General features: G+C 48.5%; 1 protein-coding gene across 4 annotated transcripts in view; it reads left to right on the forward strand.

The window, feature by feature from the left end:
* Positions 1-21,442, forward strand: part of LOC141047234 (uncharacterized) — a 659,661-nt gene that overhangs the window by 407,958 nt on the left and 230,261 nt on the right. The gene's annotated exons all lie outside the window — the stretch shown is intronic.

Below are 21,442 nucleotides of genomic sequence, written 5' to 3' on the forward strand. Positions count from 1 at the left end.
CCATACTTAACCCTAATCCTGACCCTAACCCTGACCCTAATCCTTAACAAAACCATACTTAACCCTAACCCTGACCCTAACCCTAACCCTGACCCTAACCTTAACCCTAACCCTGACCCTAACCCTAACCCTGACCCTAACCCTTAACAAAACCATACTTAACCCTAATCCTGACCCTAACCCTGACCCTAACCCTTAACCAAACCATACTTAACCCTAACCCTGACCCAAAACCCAACCCTAACCCTGACCCTAACCCTAACCCTAAACCCCCTTAACTAACCCTAACTCTAACCCAAACCCCTAAATTCCATGGTTAAAAAAAAAAAACGCATATGCAAAAAAACGCATACATGAGCATGCCAGTGCGCACATATGCGCATCCATAGGCTATAATGGCCATTTTTAGCGCAAAACGTGCGCATATGTGCGCATGCGCTTTTTTGCAGGGCCAAAAAATGCAACATGCTGCGTCTGGAAAATCCAATCGCACACCCCAAAAAAACGCAGCGCATGAAAATCGCATACATGCGCTTACAAGCGCGCAGGTATGCGCACCCATGTTAAATATAGGGGAAAAAACGCATGCGCACATGTGCGTTTTTTTCCAGCGCTAAAAAACGCAAATGTGAAACCAGCCTAAGAGGAGCACGAATTTTCACCAAGCTGCATCTTTGTGGGGCCTACAACTTGATCCGTATTTGTTCCGGAGATGAGTGGAAGACACCCAGGATGGTCACTACGAATACTTAGTCATGCCCTTCAACCTCTGCAACACTCCAGCAGTATTCCAGGAGGTCGTGAATGACATTTTCTGGGATGTGCTGTACTCCTGTGTGGTGGTGTCCCTGGATGATATCCTCGTGTTTTCTCCAGATCAGTCTTCCCATAGAAAGAACGTGCGCAAAGTACTCCTACGTTTGAGGGAGAATTGCCTCTATGCCAAGATCGAGAAATGTGTATTTGAACAAACATCGTTACCTTTCTTGGGGTACGTTATGTGAATAAGGTCCTGGGAAAGAGAGGAAGGATCACCCTTGTTTGCAAACTTTTCCCAGTGTTGTGCCTCCTTGCACAACCACACCAGGTGAGCAAGTTTGAAGTTGTATTTTTCTCACCAAACTGAATTGACTCATCCACTACGCATAGATAGCGCTCTCCCTCTTTTTACCATTTTTTGGACAGATGACACATTTATTGGTATTGTTTTCTTTGTTATTTATGCTAAAGAGTTTGATAATTAGTGATTGGTTCCTCAGTTATTGTAACCATACCCATTAGCAATGAAAATGGGGTATAAATAGCTTACAACAAAATTATTTTTTATACACCTGATGAAGGCCTACATGGCCGGAACGCTTTGTGTCTTTTTATAACAAAAAATGTTTTAATGTTTTTATTGTGTTTTATAAAATTTTGCATTTTACTTAGCCAATAAAATATCATCTGATTTAACATCAGAGATACTCAGTTATTTGGCTACGGTATATAACCTTCTTGCTCCAAATTGGGTTAAGGATCCTCTGAAGTAAGCGCCCTGAAACTTCTTTATTTGGGGTACATTATCTCAGACTCAGGTCTACGCATGGATCGAGCGAAAGTGTCCGCTATCCTAGACTGGCCACGGCCCAATGGGGTGAAGGCAATCCAACGATTCCTTGGCTTTAGGAATTACTATCGGCAGTTCGTACCTCATTTCTCCTCATTGGCCCTGCCTATCTCGTCTCTTATCCGCAAAGGAGCTAACCCTAATGCTTGGTCTTCTGAGGCGGAGGACCCCTTTCTATCCTTGAAGCAAGCTTTCGCTACAGCTCCAGTGCTTCATCGTCCAGAGATTAGTAAACCTTTCACTCTTGAGGTAGACGCATCCTCCACCGTGGCCGGTGCTTTTCTCTTGCAGAAGTCTTCTTCAGGACATCTTGTCACCTCCGGCTTTGTGACGACTCCTGGAGTGGACCCTCTGGGGGGCACACTAGGTACAGGAGTGCATTGAGAAGCACACCCGGGTATGAGGCAAAGTAAGGCGTGTGCTGGGAAGCATGCCTGAGTCCAAGGTAAAGCAGAGCATGTGCTAGGCAGCACGGCAGAGCACAGGACAGAAGCAAAGCGTGTGCTGAGAAGTGAGAAGCACAGCTGAGTACAGGGCAGAAGCAGAGCGTGTGCTAAGAAGCATGACAGGGCACAGGGCAGAAGCAGAGCATGTGCTGAGAAGCATGGCAGAGCACAAGGCACAAGCAGAGCGTGTGCTAAGAAGCATGACAGGGCACAGGGCAGAAGCAGAGCGTGTGCTGAGTAGCACGACAGAGCCCAAGGAAGGGGAACTGAATACTGAGAGCGGCCAAGCAGGGACCAAGCAGGCCTAGCAAGAAAGCACTACAGTAATCAGGCGCCTCCCATAGGAAGAGGCAGTCTAATATAGGACATGAGGGCTGGGTCTTCCGGGTCAGGTGCCCCAGGACCATAGAGACGGCGCGGCTGCAGTCATGAAAGAGAGATGAACACATGTGCCCTTGACAAAGCCGTGCAGCCATGGGATCAAGTATGAGAGGTGCGCGTGCGCTGAGTCCCAGCCCCGGGTGACAGCGGCGTGACAAGCTTCTTTTCCAAAGTATTCTCCACATCAGAACAAAATTATTCTATTGGTGACAAAGAGTTATCAGCCATCAAGTTGGCCTTGGAGGAATGGTGATACTTACTTGAAGGCGCCGCACTCCCATTTAAGATTTTCACTGACCATAAGAATCTGGCGTACATTCAGTCTGCACAAAGGCTCAATCCCCGGCAGGCCATGTGGTCATTGTTCTTTGCCGGTTTTGACTTTGAACTCCATTTCCGGCCAGATGATAAAAACATCAAAGCCGATTCTTTATCTAGGTCATTACCGTCGGCGGATACTGAAGAAGAACCTTCACATATCATCGACCCCACCAAGGTAATTACCATGGCTCCTGTCAACCTGACTTCCTTTCCCCCGGGAGGAACCTTTCTTGCAGAGAGCAATCGAAAACGAGTGTTATGCTGGGGACATTCATGCAAACTTGCCGGCCACCTGAAGTCAAGAAGACTCTCTCCCTGTTATCTCGCTACTACTGGTGGCCATCTCTTTCCCAGGATGTCAAAGACTTTGTGGCCTCTTGTCGATCCTGTGCCAAGAGCAAGGTACCCAGACAACCACCTTCCGGATTTCTGCTTCCTCTTCCCGTACCTTCAGCGCCATGGCAGCACATAGCTATGGATTTTATCACAGATCTAACTCGTTCCTCTGGTTGTACTGATATCCTGGTGGTTGTAGATCGATTTTCGAAAATGGCCCATAATTGTTCCTCTCCCCGGCCTACCCTCTGCACCCGAATTGGCGAAGCTTTTCATCAATCACATTTTTAGAATTCACGGCTTCCCTCTACACATCGTGTCAGACCGAGAAGTTCAATTCACCTCCCGGTTCTGGAGAGCTCTTTGTGGGCTTATGAAAGTGACACTGGACTTTTCTTCTGCCTGCCATCCCCAGACCAACGGGCAGGTGGAACGAACAAATCAGATCCTTATATCTTATCTCTGTCACTTTTCGAATGCTCATCAGAACGACTGAGTCAGTTTAGTTCCGTGGTCAGAGTTTGCATACAATAACCACACCAGTGAATCTTCCTCCAAGTCTCCCTTCATCATCGTTTTCGGGCTGTGCCGGTACCTTCTGTCTCAGAAGTGCCTGCGGCCGATTCTCTGTCCGGGGAGTTCTCCTTGGGTATGGCAGGAGACCAAAAGCGCCCTTGAAAAAGCACGGGACAGAATGAAACAACATGCAGATAAAAGGCGCCTGGACTCTTCTCATTATCTCCCTGGTGACAAGGTGTGGCTCTCCTCCAAATATATTCGCCTTAAGATACCTTCCTACAAACTAGGTCCCCAATACATTGACCCTTTTGAGGTCCTCAGGCGTATTAATGACATTGCGTACAAGTTGAAGTTACTCACCTCGCTCCGCATTCCCAATTCCTTCCATGTGTCCCTCCTCAAACCTGTGATGCTTAACCGGTTTCATCCTTCTCCGGGTCATACACCCCAGCCTGTTGGCATGGGGGATGTATTTGAGGTGAAGGATACTCTTGCCATGAAGAGGGTGACAGGGAGAACTCTTTTCTTAATTGATTTGAAGGGCTTTGGCCCTGAAGAGAGGTCATGGAAACTCTGGGAGAATATCCAAGCACCCCATATTTTGACTAAGTCTCTTTCCAGCCTTAAAAATGGAGGGGGTAAAAGATGGGGTACTGTTACACTCCGGGCCGTGCAGCCTTGACATACCTCGCTTCGGCATCCTGGCAGGTATCTGGAAAAGGGGGGCGCCGCGCGGTGTCCTCGCTTCCGATTTCACGGTCGGTCTCTGGACCCGGTGACTTGCGCATGCTCCGTCTTCGGCTTAGGCCGCGGCCGCGTGCGTCTCTGGCTTCTTATTCCTAATGAAGCTCTTGACCCGGAAGTTTTTCCTGACTTACAGCAGCCACTAGTATATCAGGCTGCTTCCTGCTAGGGGAGGTGCCTGATTAACACTTTGCTTCCCTGCTAGGTCAGCTAGGTTCCTGCATGGTCGCTCTTTGTATTCAGGTCCCTGCGTGTACCAAGTTGTGCATCCCAGTACACGTTCTGCACTCTCTTGTACCTAGGCAAGCTTCCCAGTATGCACTCTGCACTCTCTTGTACCCAGGCGTGCTTCCCAGTACGCGCTCTGCACTCTCTTGTACCCGTGTGCTTCCCAGTACACACCCTGCACTCTCTCGTACCCTGTGTGCTCCCGAGTACGCGTTCTGCGCCCTCCTGTACCCAGCATGCCCCCGAGTACGTGCTCTGCGCCCTCCTGAACCCAGCATGTCCCCGTATTCACCCTGCTAGACACAGTCTCTCGCGCCTCCTTTGAGCCGGCCACCTGGTACCAGCAGTTGTGGTACTATATCCCACTGGGTCTGCCCCTGACGCTCCCTGTATAGGGGGTGGTCTTCACTAGGTCAGCTCACCCAGGGTGGGTTGGTATCACGGCCCAGAGGGTCCACTCCAGGAGTAGTTGCACACCCCACAGAGTATAATGTAACCCCCATAGAATACAATGCAGTCCCCCTCATATATTATAATGTAACCCCCTCATAGAGTATGATGCAATCACCTCTCATAGAATATAATATAATACAGCCCCACATAGAATATAATGTAGCACCGAATAGAATATAATACAGCCCTCCTCCCCATAGAATATAATGTAGCCCCATCAAAGAGTATGATGCAATCTTACTTCATAACATCTAATACAGCCCCCCATAGAATATAATGTAGCCCCCCATAGAATATAATACAGCCCACCTCCCCATAGAATATAATGTAGCCCTCCATAGTATATAACACCGCCTCCCCCATAGAATATAATGTACCCCCATAGTATATAACACATCCACATAGTATATAACACAGCCTCCCCCATAGAATATAATATACCTCCTGTGGTGTAGTGACCACTGTGTCCGCTAAGGGGGGGTTGTGTGGGTGTCCCAGGACAGGCGTATACGCATTTCCAGTGTGCTAATAGGAGTAGGATGCTGAATGATCGTAATGTATATCAAGGTGGGTGGCCTTGGGATGAAGGCTTGATTATGTGCTGATCAGCAGAGCTGATCTTTTGTTCCAATGTGTTAGGGAGAAGCCTTCAGGTGATTGATGAGACGGGTGGGATCAATCACCTACAAACTCACCTAGGGGCGGGTGTCTAGAACGCCATAGTAAAGTGTATGTGTGTGAATGCTTGTAGGACTTGTGATGAGGTCATAGCCATGTGCCCCAGTGGGCGTGGCTACGGACCATATAAGGTGGCCAGGGTAGGTCACATGAGTGGATGCTTGGACACGGTTGGTCCGTTTGGAATGTCTCGCTGGAAGATGTGTCTGCCTTCCTGAGTGCCTGTGTGTATAATAGCTGCACGTGTCTGAGAGTTCCCAAGAGAGGGAATGAACGTCTGCACTGAGAAGCAGCCATGAGGTAACCCTGACAGGGGATATAACTGTGAGGCTAGACAGAATTAGCATTATGGAAGATGAGTCTATGACAGTGGTCCCCTTTCTTTCTGTCCTAGAGAGCCAGCTTCAGCTCTGAGAGAGGGTCGCAAGCCACATCCAGCTTCCTGCACTTCACAGTAGTGGCAACCAGAGCCCCCATTACGCGAATAATGATAACCATAGCTTTTCCACATAAATCCCCCAGAAGCCGTATAACAAGATCAGTAGTCCCCACAATTCCCCCATTCAGTATTCTCCCATCCAGCATTCCCAACACACACATCCAGCTTCAGGCACCTCCTCTGACAGGTAGTATCATCCTGTCTCCAGCATACCATACTTAAAAAATATGGAAACCTCTAAGACCAGTATATGTGCATCCAGAATCTGCTCTTCTGTGCAGGGCTACTCACAAAATTCACCATTTGAAGATATACCTGTTAGCTAGACCTGGAGCTAATGCACCAAGCTGGAAGACAGCCGTGAGCCACAATTCATGGGACCGCGAGCCACATGTGGCTCCCGAGCTACAGGTTGGGGACCCCTGGTCTTTGACAAATGTGTTCAGCTGCCGACTCCGAGGAGGAAACTGCTTGCTGTCTGTGGCCTAAACTATATTGGTTTTATTAGTAGATATAAAGAAGAAAAACTAAATACTGTAAAATAATAAATCTCATATGTTTCCCTTATTATCTCCAGTAATTGTATTATTGTCACGAGCAGAGTTGGTTTAGTTGCCCCCAGTTCGCCAGGGATTTATTATATCTCACTTTTCCAGTTTAGAACTTGCAGCTCTCGGGCAAGGAACTACACCTAGTATAAGTAGTCGCTAGAAAGGCTGCCTTGCTGTGTACTGGCTATTGGGCACTCTGCAGTGGGGGCGGTATGTATATCCCCAGCCTCAGGCAGGAAATACACATGTAACACCTCTGTTCCATCACTGCCAGAATCTCCCAAATACCCCAGAACACACTTTGCTGCCATCAGTTCCTGGTTGGACAATTAAAATTAACATCATGTCAGGAGCCAACCCGCACAGTAGAGTAGTTTTAGCACAGTGGTCATGGCAATATGTTTATAGAGCAAGGAAAGCAAAGCTAGTAAATTTTTATAGTTTTACTCCAGAAAAGATAGACAGTGTTTACAAAAATATAAAAAGATGTTACAAATGAGACAATTACAATATATACAGGCAATTACAAAATAAAAAGGGATTAAAGGAAGAACTTACAGTTCTCTGTTGTGAATTCACTTTCTAGCCTACCTCTAGTTACTAGTGAAGCTGGTTATATTGACAGAGGGGTCGCGAGTTCTCTTTCCGGGCTCCCTCTGGTGGTTACAGGAGGTAATCGAGCTGATCTAATTAACAGAGGCCTGCCACCTGATAATGAGGAGGATGATTGGACATCTGGAGTTTTTGACTGGATTTAAGACAGCCGACTCCCTCTATCCCTGCTGTTGATTTTTCCTGCCTCCTGAGGTCTTAGTTTCCAGCTCAGTCCCTGCATGCTCAAGCTAAGTGTTCTTTTGCTATTGTTCACATTTGATTTGGTTTTGTCCATTCAGTTTTGTGTGGTCAGCCAGTCCCGGCTGGGGCTGTGCTGAATTTCCATCCTTATGTTACTGCTTGTGCCAGTTTGTTTTTGTCCCTTATTAGTTTGGCCTCTTTTTGCTCTGCGCTCAGAATATGCCAGAGTGCTGATATAGTGTGCGAAGTCGAGTGACTTCAGTATTTTTCTATCAGACGTGTTGGACATTTTTTGCAGGGTTTTTTGCGTGATTGCAGAGTGTCTTTTCTTTCCTGTCCTGTCTAGTTAGTGTGGGCCCCATCGTTTGCTCAGCCTATTTTCCTACCTGCGTTTGTGTTTTCATCTTGTCTCACCGACAATGTATGTTTGGGGGTTATCTATTCCTTTGGGGTCTGCTCTGGGGCAGTTTAGATTTCCTCTTTCTTGCTTTAGGCTTATTTAGTTCTCTGGCTGTGTCGAGGCGTCTAGAATCATCGTAGGTACGCTCCACGCCTACTGCTAGTTGTGTGGATATGGTCAGGGGTCTGCAATCCGCTTAGTTACCAACCGCTCTGCTTTTTTGTGGCTTAGCTTGGTCTTGCTTTCCTCCTCGGTGACCCAATCATAACAGAATCACCAGCCTAACCGCAGATTCTAGGGTACTCAAAAGCAGGAGAGAATTGTAAAAAAAAAAAAAAAAATTGTCAGAATTGTTTTTTATATATATATTTTTTCCTCTTTTTCTCTGGGGGCTGTAGGAGGATTTTTTCTTTAATGGAGGTTAAGCAATTGTCTGATCGTGTTGAGCAGCTCGCTGCTGAAGTGCGGTGAATTTCCGCCTATCTCGCTCAATTACCTGCTGTTGAACCAAAAATCCCTACTCCTGATGTGTTTTCTGGGGATCGGTCTAAATTTTTGAATTTTAAGAATAATTGTAAACTATTTCTTGCCTTGAAGACTAACTCATCGGGGAGCTCTGTGCAGTAGGTTAAAATTGTCATCTCCTTGCTTCGCGGCGATCCCCAGGATTGGGCTTTTTCTCTGACACCTGGAAATCCTATTCTTACTAATGTGGATGCATTTTTTTCAAGCCTTGGGGTTGTTGTATGATGAACCTAATGCTATTGATCAAGCTGAGAAAACCCTATTGGCATTGAACCAGGGTCAGGATTCTGCAGAGTTATACTGTCAAAAATTCTGAAAGTGGGCGGTCCTTACTACATGGAATGACGGTGCCTTAGCAGCTCTCTTTCGGAAGGGTTTATCAGAAACCGTAAAAGATGTTATGGTGGGATTTCCTGTTCCCTCTGGTCTTGATGATTCTATGTCATTAGCTATTCAAGTTGATCGGCGTTTACGTGAACGTAAAACTACACGAGAGGCGTTGCCACCTTTTGAACCAATGTCTGAACCCATGCAATGTGATAGGGTTTTGTCTAGGGCGCAAAGTCAGGAGTTTAGAAGGCATAATAAGCTGTGTGTTTTCTGTGGAGATGCCTCTCATACTATTTCTGTTTGCCCTATACGAGAAAAACGTTTTGCTCACACATTTGCGGTGGGCAGTGTACAACCTAATTTCCTTTTGGCGATTACTCTGATCTGCTCCTTATCTACATTTTCCGCTAAGGCTTTTGTAGATTCAGGAGCAGCTTTGAATCTGATGGATTTGGACTTTGCTAAACATTGTAGTTTTCCTATGATACCCCTGCGGACTCCTATCCCTTTGTGGGGTATTGATGCTACTCCTTTGGCGGAGAATAAACCCCAGTTTTGGACCCAGGTGATAATGCGGGTCGCCCCGGACCACCAAGAAAATTGTACATTTTTGGTGCTGCACAATTTGCATGATACTATTGTTCTGGGTTTTCCCTGGTTGCAAACTCATAATCCTGTTTTGGATTGGAAATCTGTGTCTGGTGAGTTGGGGTTGTCAGTGTGTTCTTAGTGACACTCCTGTTTTCTCCACCTCTCCCCAGTCTCATGATATTCCTGATTATTTGGCTGATTTTTCTGATGTATTCAGTGAGAGTAAGTCTGCATCTTTGCCTCTTCATAGGAGTTATGACTGTGCAATTGAGTTAATGCCCGGGTGTAAATTTCCCGAGGGTCGGCTTTTCAACTTATTGGTACCCGAACATGATGCTATGCGATCTTATATCAAGGAGTTGTTGGAGAAGGGTCATATTAGACCATCATCTTCACTCTTAGGTGCTGTTTTTTTGTGACCAAGAAAGATGGTTCATTAAGGCCTTGTATTGACTATCGTTCCCTTAACAAAATCACTGTTAAATATCAGTACCCGTTACCCCTGATTTCTGATTTATTTTCCAGAGTTAAAAGTGCCTGCTGGTTTACCAAGCTTGACCTCAAGGGGGCGTATAATCTTATTCGCATCAAACACGGGGATGAATGGAAGACTGCGTTTAATACTCCGGAGGGACATTTTGAGTACCTGGTGATGCCTTTTGGGCTCATTAATGCCCCTTCTGTCTTCCAATCCTTTATGAACGATATTTTCTGGGGCTTTGTATCCACGTTTTTGATCATTTATCTGGATGATATTTTGATCTTTTCCAGTAATTAGGATTCTCATGTGGAACATGTCCGGACTGTGTTCCGGATTTTGAGGGAAAATTCCCTGTATGTTAAGGGATCGAAATGCCTCTTTGGTGTACAGAGGATTTCATTTTTGGGATTTATTTTGTCTCCGTCGGCTATTGAAATGGACCCGGCCAAGGTACAGGCCATTCATGCTTGGGTTCAGCCCACTTCCTTGAAGGCTCTCCAGAAGTTTTTGGGTTTTGCTAATTTCTATCGTAAATTTATAGGTAATTTTTCTGGTATTGTCAAACCACTGACTGATCTGACCAAAAAGGGCGCTGATGTGGTGAATTGGTCTCCAGAGGCAGTCTCGGCGTTTCAGGAGCTTAAGTGGAGATTCACTTCTGCTCCGGTTCTACTGCAACCTGATGTCTCACTTCCATTTCAGGTGGAGGTAGATGCTTCTGAGATTGTTGCAGGAGCTGTTTTGTCCCAAAAAGATTTGGTGACTTCTAAGATGAATCCCTGTGCCTTCTTTTCTCGAAAATTCTACCCATCTGAACGTAACAATGACGTGGGGAATCGAGAATTGTTGGCCATGAAATGGGCATTTGAAGAGTGGAGACATTGGTTGGAGGGAGCTAGATATCAAGTTGTGGTCCTCACCGATCACAAGAATTTGATTTATCTTGAATCAGCCAAACGCTTGAATCCTAGACAGGCCAGGTGGGCCTTGTTTTTCACGCGTTTTAATTTTGTGGCCTCTTTTCTTCCGGGCACTAAGAATGATAAGGTGAATGCCCTTTCTAGGAGTTTCTTTGCAGATTCTCATATTGTGACCAAGCCTACTGCCATTCTAAGTGAGGGGGTAGTTCTTTCCGCCATCTCGCCCGATTTGAGACGAGCCCTGGAGGAATTTCAGGAGGACAAACCTGAGCGTTGCCCTATGGGAAAATTGTATGTTCCTGACCAGTGGAGGAAGAGAGTGATGTCTGAAATTCATTGCTCCGCGTTGGCTGGTCATCCAGGTATTTTTGGTACCAGAGATTTGGTGAGTCGGTCTTTTTGGTGGCCTGCCTTATCTCGTGATGTCAGGAATTTTGTGCATTCCTGTGGGACTTGTTCTCGGTCTAAACCCTGTTCTCATTCTAGTGGGTTGTTGATGCCCCTGCTGGTGCCCAAGAGGCCATGGACCCATATCTCAATGGATTTTATTTCTGATCTTCCTGTCTCTCAGAGAATGACTGTTATCTGGGTGATTTGTGATAGATATTCTAATATGATCCATCTTGTACCACTCCCAAAGTTGCCATCTTCTTCAGAATTGGTGCCCTTTTTTTTACAACAGGTGGTTCGGTTGCATGGGATTCCTGATAACATTATGTCGGACAGAGGAGTCCAGTTTGTTTCCAGATTTTGGAGAACTTTTTGTTCCAATCTGGGAATTCAGTTATCTTTCTCCTCTGCGTTTCATCCTCAGACCAATGGGCAGACTGAGAGAACAAACCAGACTTTGGAGTCCTATTTGAGATGTTTTATATCTGCTGATCAGGATGACTGGGTCTCATTTTTGCTCTTGGCCGAATTAGAGCTAGTTCTGCCACTTTGATGTTGCCCTTTTTCTGTAACTTTGGGTTTCATCCTCGATTTTCTTCGGGGCAAGTGGAGTCTTCGACCTCCCCAAGTGTGGACACTGTGGAAGAGAGAATGCAGCAGATTGGGACCAAGTGGTGGATAAGTCGTCCCTCTCTCAGGAAAAAGCCCAACGGTTTTCCAACCGGTATAGGACCATTGGTCCCCGGTTTAAAGTGGGTGATATGGTTTGGTTGTCATCAAAGAATATTCCTATGAAGGTTGCATCTCCAAAGTTCAAGCCAAGATTCATTAGACCTTATAAGATTTTGGAGATTCTTAATCCTGTTTCTTTTCGATTGGCGCTTCCAGTTACGTTTAAGATCCGTAATGTGTTTCATAAATCTGTTGAAGAGGTTTGTGGAGCCAGTAGTTCCTATGGCGGCACCTCCTGACCCTGTATTGGTTAAAGGCAATGTGGAATATGAGGTAGAGAATATATTGGATTCTCGTTTGGCTAGACGGAGACTCCAGTACTTGGTCAAATGGAAGGGTTATGGCCAGGAGGATAATTCTTGGGTCTATGCTTCTGACATTCATGCCGATAGATTGGTTCGTGCTTTTCACCGGGCCCATCCTGATCGGCCTGGTGGCGTGGATGAGGGTTCGGTGACCCCTCAAGGGGGGGGTACTGTTGTGAATTCACTTTCTGGCCTACCTCTGGTTACTAATGAAGGTAATGGAGCTGGTTATATTGACAGAAGGGTCGCGAGTTCTCTTTCTGGGCACCCTCTGCTGGTTACAGGAGGTAATGGAGCTGATCTAGTTAACAGAGGCCTGCCACCTGATAATGAGGACGATTGGACATCTGGAGTTTTTGACTGGATTTAAGACAGCTGACTCCCTCTATCACTGCTGGTGATTTTCCTGCCTCCTGAGGACTTAGTTTCCAGCTCAGTCCCTGCATGCTCAAGCTAAGTGTTCTTTTGCTATTGTTCACATTTGTTTTGGTTTTGTCTATTCAGTTTTGTGTGGTCAGCCAGTCCCGGCTGGAGCTGTGCTGAATTTCCATCCTTATGTTACTGCTTGTGCCAGTTTGTTTTTGTCCCTTATTAGATTGGCCTCTTTTTGCTCTGCTCTCAGAATATGCCAGAGTGCTGATATAGTGTGCGAAGTCGAGTGACTTCAGTATTTTTCTATCAGACGTGTTGGGCATTTTTTGCAGGTTTTTTTGCGTGATTGCAGACAGTGTCTTTCCTTTCCTGTCCTGTCTAGTTAGTGTGGGCCCCATCGTTTCCTCAGCCTATTTTCCTACCTGCGTTTGTGTTTTCATCTTGTCTCACCGACAATATATGTTTGGGGGCTATCTATTCCTTTGGGGTCTGCTCCGGGGCAGTTTAGATTTCCCCTTTCTTGCTTTAGGCTTATTTAGTTCTCTGGCTGTGTTGAGGCATCTAGAATCATCGTAGGTACGCTCCACGGCTACTGCTAGTTGTGTGGATTGGATCAGGGGTCTGCAATCCGCTTAGTTACCAACCTCTCTGGTTTTTTGTGGCTTGGCTTGGTCTTGCTCTCCTCCTCGGTGACCCATTCATAACAGTTCTCAGTCAATGGCACACCATGTGGGAGAGGGGGAGGGGAGTTCTCAAGGACCAGGATTCAGTCCACAGCAGGGATGGTTTATGCTGTCTCCCCTGGTCTGAACACCAGACTGAATAAGCCTGCTAGCCTTATACTTTCTTCTGGCTGGCCTCACTGAGTGGGCAGAGCTAGGGAATATACTCAAAAGTTACTAAAAACTCATCAGTGTCATAACTCTGGCCGCGAGGTTCGCAGAGGGACGACAAGACTACCATTTTTCTTACAAAATTAACGTTCTTTCCAGGGCATCCACCTGACAGCACCATTGAAGACGTCCTCGTCCTCCTTACAGGGACAGGAAAGCGCACGAGGGTAAGAGGTCCCATCCCACCCCCCTTCCCTCAGTGTTTTTTCTGTCCCTGCTTGAAAGGACACACGAGAGGATCGCTGCAGAGCTTACCGGAGGGCCCAGGGGGATCGTGCGGCCAGTCCAATCCTTCACCCTGTCAAGAAGCCCAGGGTCAAAACTTCCCAGTGGGGAGTCCCTCTGCTCCAAAGGCCAGTGAGCAGGACGACGCTCCTGGAGGGAGCCGCTTCTCCCGGTGGGAGGCTCTCGGCTCCGGACATCTGACCGCCGGATCCCTGGCAGTGGAGGCGGTGTGGAGCACAGTCCCCGCAGGCAGCTGGGCTTCTGGGCGGGCGCTGATGTCACGATCAGGTGCCGTCAGGGGCGCAGGCGGCGACTTGCATTCCAGGGTGGAACGCGGAAGTGGCCGGCGCGTGGTTTCCCGGCCTCTCGCGAGAAGACGCACTTCACTTCCGGTGACGTCACTGATGCCTGGTTTCAACCTTCAGCGCGCGCTCTGGGGGCAGAGAGTGACTGACTGCAACCACAGGACATGCGACCACGATGAAAGCAGAAGCTCCAGCAGACGGAGGCGTAAATGCGCCTGGCGCAGACCACCCTCCCCACAGCCAGCACCACAGCCATTTACAGGACGGACTGACCTGACTACCCCTGTCTTAAACCATTAGGATAAGGGAACCCCAGCAGCCCCCCGACCGTGACTAAGGACTCCGGCAAGGCCTCAGCAAAATCTGTCAGATGTCCTGTTTGCCACGTAATGCTACCAGACATCCTTGGCAAAAATCTCTGTGGACCTTGTACATCAAGGGTCATAAGAGATGAGCAGCCGTCCATCCTCTCAGAGATGAGATCCCTGATACGTGAGAAAGTTCAGGCCTCCATGTCCAGCCTCTCACGACTGCAGCACCCCAGCCCAGGGCTGAGCCGCAAGCGCGCAAGATGGGAGGCAGAGCCAGAGTCCGAAACAAGCTCTGACGACGGTTCCGACTTCCGGGACTCCAGTCCAGAGGAGGAAGGAGAGATCCCAGCAGACAGCCATGACCGGAGCAAAAAGTACCTGTTTCTGGCAGAGGACACTGATGAGTTGGTCCAGGCTGTAAGAAACACTATGTAGATCGAGGAAGTCCCTACCCACAATCTAGACAGGACCTGATGTTCGGGGGACTCACGTCTCAGAGACAAACTGTGTTCCCTATAAGCGAACACATCAGAGCGATGGTCCTAGATGAATGGAAAGGTGCGGATCGTCAACTGGTATTGTCCTGTGATTAGTAGCCAAGGTCACCAAGAAGACCGCCATCCTGTTCGAAGACTCATCAAGCCTCCGTGACCCAATGGACAGAAAGGCGGACATTCTCTTTAAAAGGACATAGGAGACTTCTGCAGCTCTTATTAGAGCGAACATAGCAGCCACCTTGGTGGCCAGATCTATATTCTTGTGGATGGTTCAGTTGGAGGAACATTTGACCAGCAAGACCCCTACAGCTGATATCCTGGCATCTCTTCCCCTCATGAAATCAGCCACAGCGTTCCTGTCAGACACGTCGGCCAAATCAGTAAGATTTGCAGCCAAGAACAGCTCCGTGTCTAATGCAGCACGGAGAGCTGTCTGGCTTAAGTCCTGGTCGGGGGATAGCGCTTCAAAGTCCAAATCATGCTCCATCCCCTTCTAGGGCCTAAAAGTGTTCAGGCCAGCCCTAGACAACTTCTTAGAGCTAGCTTCCAACAAAAACAAGGGATTTCCAGAGGAAAAACCAAAATGGCCCCAGTCCTTTCGGAGAGGATTCTTCTCTACGAGGCAGCCCAACTTTAGGAGCAAGGACAGGTCCAACAAAGGCTCCTACAGGAGCTCCCACAACCAGGGTGGGAGAAGCAAGGGTTCCCTCTTTGTGTCAACCTCCAGATCCAAGAGTGCTTACTATCAGGTCCCGATCCATCCCTCATCCCAGAGACTGCTAAGGTTCACAGTCAAACTACCGGCCCGGATCTGCCACTTACAGTTCCAATGCCTCCCATTCAGACTGGGTTCGGCCCCCCGAATCTTCACAAAGCTGGTAGCGGAGGTAGTGGCCTACCTGATAAGCCAAGGAAGCATGATTATACCATACTTAGACGATTTCCTCCTGGTGGCAGGATCAGAAGAAGCACTCATCCGAGTCAGAAACCGGATGATCACAGTAATGGAGTTCCTGGGCTGGATTATCAACTGGCAGAAGTCAGACCTGATACCAGACAACAGGAAGGTCTTCCTCAGAGTATGCCTAGACTCAGAACGCAGGATATCCCTTCTACCAGAAGAAAAGCAGGAGGCAATACAAAACAAAGTCGAAGACCTCCTGAAGCACCGCGCCTCCATAAGAGCGGCCATGAAGGTTCTGGGCCTTATGATGGCATGCATTCTCTGTGTTAGATGGGCTCAGTTCCACTTGAGACCCTTACAAAAGGAGATTCTCTCAATATGGAACCGACATCAGTCTTCACTCGACAAACCCATGAATCTACCAGGGCCTGTAAAGAGATTGCTTCGGTGGTGGACACAGCCAAAAAACCTGCAGGTGGGTGTACTATGGACCACCTCTCCATACGTAGTAGTCACCACAGATGCCAGCACGTGGGGATGGGAAGCCCATGTAGACGAGAAAATATTTCAGGGAAAATGGCCAGAAGACATCAGAGACAGATCCCCCAACTTCAGGGAACTTTATGCGGCTGGGAAACCCTAAAAAGAAACCGGACGACCCTAAAGAATCAACATGTCCGAATATTGTCGGACAATGTGACAGCAGTTTCATTCCTGAAACACCAGGGAGGTCCCAGGCATCGACCGCTCCTGGCCCTCGTGGAGAGAATATTTTCCTGCGCAGAAGGCGTAGTCCTCTCGGTAACTGCAATTCACCTGGAGGGTTCCCAGAACGGGGTAGCGGACTACCTGAGCAGACAGCAAGTCTGCCCAACAGAGTGGGAGCTGAACCAGGAGATATTCCACCAACTGTGTCAGCGTTGGGGGACCCTCAGAATAGACCTATTCACAAGCCGAAAAAACTCGAAGGTCTCCAGATTCTACTCCCTGAACCCTATGGACCACCCGGAAGGCATAGATACCCTGAGCCAGGTCTGGGAAGAACCCCTCTCATACGCGTTCCCACCGCTGGCACTCATCTCGGCGGTGTTAGGAATCTGGGTCCTTCTACCCTTGAGAGGGCCCTCGCAGCTTCGCAGGCCACGGATGCTGCTGTCTAGGCACTTATGGACGCGGTAGAGCGTATGTCCATGTCCGCCCTTGCGCCGACAGTTACCCGCCTCACGTTGCCCGAAAAATATTCTGGGGATGGCGTCCCCAGGGGTTTTATCAAGCCAGTGCTCTATCCATCTGGAGCTGCTGGCTGCGCAATTCCCTACGGAGCGGGCCAAGGTGGCCTTTATTATATCCCTACTGTCGGGCAAGGCGCTGGAATGGGCAACGCCGCTATGGGAGCGTGGTGACCCGGATGTTCGGACCGCGGCTAATCTGCTTACAGCTATCAAGCAGGTGTTTCTCGGTCCACGGGTTACACATGATACCTCTCTCCAACTGCTCGCCTTGTCTCAGGGATCAGTGAGTCAATACGCCGTCCGCTTTCAGACATTGGCCTCTGAGTTAGAGTGGTCTGACAAGGCACTCATCCCAGTTTTTTGGAGAGGATTAGCTGAGCTCGTGAAGGATGCTCTCTTCAATAGAGAGATCCCTACAAATCTGGAGGAGCTAATCTCCATCTCCTCCCGTATCGACCTCCGTTTTTCGGAGCGTGGTTTGGAGCGTGCTCACACCAAACGAAGAGGTACTCCGGCTCCCAAATTTTTTGAGCCTCTGGACCTGCCCGAACCAGAGGTTCTACCTCCCGAGCCCATGGAGGTGTCTCGCTCCATTTCTGAGACATGTCCGGCTCAAGAGAGCATATGCTGTTGTCACCATCTTTCCACTGCTTCCCAGGAAGACAGCGCCCCGCAATGGCCTGACTGTGAGTCGGTAGGCGAGACGTTTGTTCCTCCTCGCCAGCGGCCTAAAGTTCTCGCGTGGGCACACGCGCCCAATGCGGACGGCCATCGTGGCTATATGCAGACCACGAAGTCACTGGCCGGTTCGTATTGGTGGCCGCACAGGGCTCGGGATGTAAAAAAATTCATTCGGGCATGCACCCTATGTGCTCGGGATAGCCTTCCCGAACGGAGAGTGGCTACGCCCGCCAATATACGGCGGCCTTCTCCTAAAACTCCCGGGTGTCCCTCCTGAGACCTGGTGACCTGGTCTCCCCCGATACCGTCCGCATGTCCCGGTTTTCGGTTTCACCTTCCGGGACATCAGGCTCGCCGTTTGACGAGTCTGAGACCTGTGCTGCTGTCGGTCATAGGCTGTTGGATCGGAGGGTTCAGGGAGGAGGGGGCCCTAGGAGGGGGGTAATGTTAGGAATCTGGGTCCTTCTATGCCTATGCAGCAACCCAGATTCTCACATTTGTCTCCAGAGGCTAAGTCCTTTTTCCCAGCTTCTGAGCATGCTCACGAGACGAGCTTTCATTGGAGTTCAGAAGTCAGGTGCTCAGGTCCTGCTCCTGATTTCATTGGTTCTGCTCGAGGCTCTGGAGATTTCCGGAAGGTCCCGTACAGAGGCTAAGTCCTTTTTCCCAGCTTCTGAGCATGCTCACGAGACGAGCTCTCATTGGAGTTCAGGAGTCAGGTGCTCAGGTCCTGCTCCTGATTTCATTGGTTCTGCTCGAGGCTCTGGAGATTTCCGGAAGGTCCCGTACGCTATAAAAAGTGCGCATGGCTGTTCTGCCATGCGCTAGTAGTTCTATATTTGCTGCTGTGTGTTTGATGATGAATGCTTGGACTGGTGACTGACTCATTAAATATCCCCCCTCCTTGGTTATTACGAGTGTGTGAGTGATTGGGTCAGCTAGTAGCAGCTCTAGCGCCAGCGCGCTTAAGCTCCATCTAATGCAGCAGCCAGCGTCCTGCTTTGCGCCTGCTATATTGCGCTTGCAGTCCGTTTTGGCGTCCGCACTTGCGACGCCGTGCACACGTCCAGTCACGGTAAGTCCGTTCGGCTGTAGTGACGTTAATTAACTGCTCCGGTCTCTGGCTACTGCACGTGTGCCGCTGAGTTTCTGGGAAGTAAATACAGACTCAGCGTTTTTGTATTTGTGTTTATGTTTGCAGCTCTGTGAGTGCAACAGAGCTTGCTTTTGTGCACCAGGTGCAGTTTAACCCGGTGCACATTACCGTCCTTGTGCTCTGCCTATTTAGCAGAGGTTATTACTCCTGCCGCACGGTGGCCCCCGGACGGCAAACACGCTTTAATTTATATTTTTTTTAGCGTGTTCCGCCGACCATAACAGGCGGTACTCAGGAAAATCAGCGAGGATAGCACAAAGGTGATTATGGTCGTCCCATACTGGCCGAGAAGAAGCTGGTTTCCCCTTCTAGGGGCCATGACAGTGGAAAGCCCAATCTCACTCCCTCTGAAGAAAGATGTCATCCACTCATCCACCAAGGCCCGATCCGCCACCTGAATCCAGCAAGACTTCACCTCTTGGCCTGGATCCTGAAAGGGACATCCTGAAGGCAAAACGCTTATCAGACCAGGTCATATCTGCTCTTCAGGCCAGCAGGAAACTGGTCACATCCACAATATACCTAAAGATATGGAAGAGGTTCTGTCTGGAGGGTGGCAGGTCAAACTTCGTGGCAGGTACCACTGACCTCCCTAGCGTCCTAAACTTCCTGCAGTCGGGGTTTAATAAAGGCCTTAAGGCCAGCACTTTAAAGATCCAGATTTCGGCCCTGAGCTCCTTCTTTGATTACCCCCTTGCTTCTCATCCTTGGGTAGTAAGGTACATAAGAGCCACACAATGGCTACGCCCTACAATCAGGCAGCTCACCCCGCCTTGGGACCTTAGCTTGGTCCTCAGATCCCTATGTAAGAATCCTTATGTCCTCAGTGAGGAGATGTCCATCTCGACCCTCACTCGGAAGATGGCATTTCTCGTAGCCATCACTACGGCTAAGAGAATTGGTGAAATCCAGGCCCTGTCCACCAGAGATCCATATCTCCAAATCAGAGAAGACCATATAATCCTGAGATTAGACCTGGCATTTGTTCCGAAGGTAGCCTCTAGTCAAAATTTAAGCCAGGAGATAGTGTTACCATCCTTCTGTGACAACCCTCGCAATGAGAAGGAACAGAATCTCCACTCTCTGGATGTGAGATGTGCCGTCATAGACTATCTAGAGGCCACTAACAGTTGGCGTATTGACCCAAACCTTTTCATCATTTTTGGGTGAAAAAATAAGGGAAAAAAGCCTCTAAGGCATTCATCGCAAGATGGATTACTTCGGTAATCTCAAATGCCTACCAGTCTGAAGGAGCTAACCCGCCAGATACCCTAAGGGCCCACTCTACCAGGGTGGAATCTGCCTCTTGGGCCGAGCAAACAGGCACCTCAATGGATCAAATCTGTAGGGCAGTAACTTGGGCCAGACTTGACACATTCTGCAAGCACTACAAGCTTGATGTCCTATCTGGTCAACAGACTTCATTTGGGAGAAAGGTTCACCAGGCAGTAATCCCATCCTGAGGAGGTGCTTTGGTACTCTCCATGGTGCTGTCAGGTGGACATCCTGGAAAATAGGTATTAGACCTACCGGTAATGATGTATCCAGGAGTCCATCCTGACAGCACGGGTAGTTCCCTCCCTGTTCATGTTATGTCATATGCTGTAATATGATTTTGTCATTAAAGTGTTATTAGCATTATCCACGCTGTGGTACTCGTTAAATCACTGAGGAAAAGGGGGTGGGACGGTACCTTTTAACCTCTTGTGTGATTTCATGTCTCTGTAAGGAGGAGAAGGACATCCTCCATGGTGCTGTCAGGATAGATTCCTGGAAACATCATTACCGGTAGGTCTAATACCTATTTTCGATACCAAACATGAACTACCTGCGGGCTAGTGGATGTCTGGAACCCTTTTCTTGATTCCGGATAGGCGCCAAAGCTTTAAAACCCACCTGTGGATAGCTCTAACCTTGCAGTTTCCAGAAATATAAAGTTTCCTTCTTCTATGAATATTCTGCGCCATTATATTTGGTCCTTAAACCTTTCCTACATTGGACATACTATTCTATCCATGTGATCTAGGACCTAAGTCCTAAGGACGGAATAGTACGTCCAGCGCGATCAGCGGCACTCACAAGGGGAGCGCCGCTGATCGCGGCCAGGTGTCAGCTGATTATCACAGCTGACACCCGTCAGTCACTCTGTGTCAGGGGCGGTCACGGACCGCCCCCGGCACATTAACCCCTGGCACACTGCGATCAAATATGATCGGAGTGTACTGGGGGTATAGGGAAGCATCGGGCAGGGAGGGGGCTCCCTGCGTGCTTCCCTGAGACCCCCGGAGCAGCGCGATTTGTTGCGCTGCTCCAAGGGTCTCCTTCCCTGCAGGGAGGTGGCTTACTCAGTGCCTGCTGAGAGCAGACGCTGAGAAAGCCTGCAACAGCGCCTGTCAGATTGCTGATCTGACACAGTGCTGTGTAAAGTGTCAGATCAGCGATCTGACACTAGACAGTGATGTCGCCCTCTGGGGCAATAAAATAAAGTTAAAAAAAAAACACGTGTAAAAATAATTTGTAAAAAAATCCCTAAATTAATTAACAAAAAAAAAAAATATTCCCTAATAAATTCAATTTTGAAAATAAAAAAAACAATAAAAGTACACATATTTAGTATCTCCTCATCCGTAACGACCCGCCCTATAAAACTGTCCCACTAGTTAACCCCTTTAGTGAACCCCTTAAAAAATAA

The sequence above is a fragment of the Dendrobates tinctorius genome, unplaced genomic scaffold, assembly GCF_039654945.1.
Source record: "Dendrobates tinctorius isolate UK_male_01 unplaced genomic scaffold, ASM3965494v1 ptg000126l, whole genome shotgun sequence".
Taxonomy (NCBI): domain Eukaryota; kingdom Metazoa; phylum Chordata; class Amphibia; order Anura; family Dendrobatidae; genus Dendrobates; species Dendrobates tinctorius.